The following is a 2256-nucleotide window of genomic DNA, read 5'->3' as shown; positions in this document are numbered from 1 at the left end:
AAAGCGACGACCAGGTCCTCATCCAGGAGAGCAAATCGAAGAAGCAGTAGAGCTAAACCCAATCGGATATCTTCCATGAAAGTTGTTCCCACGTAACAACTTTCTTCTGAAAAGGGGAGTTGTTATATCATAAAAACCCCTTAACCTTGTACACCATGCATCACCGGACCGAGACCTTCTCTAAAAGTTATTTCGCTGAGTACTCAACAACACTGGCGCTTGCAACCTTCCTACAGAAACAAAGCAGCACGTAGTAAACAATTGAGGAACCATATAAACAGATCGAATCGCAATGGAAACATTCATTAGTATAATAATTATTGTTAATCAATTACCTAACATAAGTTTTCACTTTGTGACTCGTCGTTCTCATCTACACTGTCAAATAATCAAGAAATAAAGTTAGGTTTCTACATTACAAAGTGAATACCCAGAAGGGCTGTTATAACATATATATTATCTCTTTTTTAATTTCTTTCTCACAGATTTATTTCCTAATTTTATAAGTCTTTTGAATTAAACTAAGATCACTGATCCTTTTATTCTGATCACAGGTAAACGATATGGTGATGGCGAATATCTGCCCTTCAGTAACTTTTTTCCAAGGAAAACAAATTTTATAAGAAAATATACGTGGTTAAGTACCTTTTCAACAAAATGAGGATTTTCCGGCTCGGAAGTGAACATTGACACTCGCCCTTTCCGCAGCTCCACAGTTACATTTGCCATACACAGCCTGAGGACTGTCCAAGTAAATATTCCCTCCGGGATATCTTTACTGTAGTCGTTGAGGTAAAGTAGCGATATGTAGCGAAAAGATTCATATGTATGCTGAGAAAAATTGACATTTCACATGCTTTTATTATATAGTCTTCCTAATTAACCAGTACCTTATCTACATGAACGTACCAATATTCATCATAAATGCTCATATCAGCTTTTGCTGTGAGCCTTGAGAAAAACATCGTACATGCCAGGAAAAGTTTAGTCGCATGCAATCCAAACGATTCTGCAATGACTTTTTGGACTTTTTCCCTAAAATGTTCAAGTATGAAATATGTGGGTAGCTTCAATTAGAAGGTCTTTACCGGACGGATCTGTAAATTTTCAAATCAGTGGAGGTGATAAAGTTCGTTTTCATGCTTTTGTAAAAATTAATGAAGTTTTCCCCATGAGATAATGCCCCAGAATGTAGATCCATAATTGTTGTTCCTTCATTGGAACCACCCAAAGATATACCTATTAATTTGTAAATGTGACATTATGATTTGCAAATTTTTTAAAGACGATGTCATATTCTAAATATCAAGATGGCGTCTAAGTAAACCGTCGCCATCTTACGACAACTTTAAGCAAAATTGTATTGAAGATAATCCATGTGGAGCTGCATGTGGAGCTGGATTCTAATATTATACCTTTTTTTGCTAACCACAGTAAAATATCTGTCTCATATTCTGTGATTATTCAATCACTAACAAAGCGACCACATTTCCTTGGAATGCAGCCAGTGTACTGTTTTACTTCATCCATCTAGGATTTGTCACACTCAACGTGATGTCCTCGCCCATCATATGTGTAATCAAATGTTTTTTAGTTTATTCTGTGATAATAATAAATAATGAAAATATACCTAAAATTGTCTCTTTCCCACCTTTTGAGTAGTACCATACATAAATTAAGGCCCCAATGATTATGATGATTCTACTAAATATTCTTTGCCCGCTAAACTTTGGTAAGAGGCCATATTTACTGTAGGAATGTGTTAAGAAAAAGGTAATAGGAGGTAATGCATAGGTGATAAGGAGTAATTGAAACTTACTAAGGGACACCTTTTCTCTTCAACTCGTCTTGTGCAGTTTCTTTGGAATGAAGCTTCGACGTCTCCTTAGCTCTTTCCTGCCTTTTGCACACCTTCAATTCAGTGCTCATTGTCCTTTATGTATGTTAGGGAAAAGTGGAAAAATAACTCCCTTTTTTAAAAATATTTAATCTCTATAAAACTGTGTTTATGGAGTAAGAGAATGCCTGCTGTTTACACGACGCCACCAAAGCAAGTGCCCTTGTTCTCTTTTTCAAAATTCCCTTTTTTTTTATCTAAAACGCCAAAAGTGCCCGACATCGTCTGTTCTCTGTCTCCCTGACAGCTCACAAATTTTAGCATTCCAAAATGAAGGTGTAGCCTCAGCTCATAAATTAGATAAGTTCGACATGCCTACAATAACAAATTACACAAAACAGAACATTATCATTAATATC

General features: G+C 35.9%; 1 pseudogene; it reads right to left on the bottom strand.

Moving 5' to 3' along the window:
- Positions 1-487: 487 nt before the first annotated feature.
- Positions 488-1929, bottom strand: LOC136418968 (2-oxoglutarate and iron-dependent oxygenase domain-containing protein 3-like; annotated as a pseudogene).
- Between the last annotated feature and the right edge of the window lie 327 nt (positions 1930-2256).

This window comes from Euwallacea similis, unplaced genomic scaffold, assembly GCF_039881205.1.
Source record: "Euwallacea similis isolate ESF13 unplaced genomic scaffold, ESF131.1 scaffold_52, whole genome shotgun sequence".
In the NCBI taxonomy this organism is placed as follows: domain Eukaryota; kingdom Metazoa; phylum Arthropoda; class Insecta; order Coleoptera; family Curculionidae; genus Euwallacea; species Euwallacea similis.
Note: the sequence above shows the minus strand (reverse complement) of the source record. Positions and strands in the feature narration are given on the sequence as shown.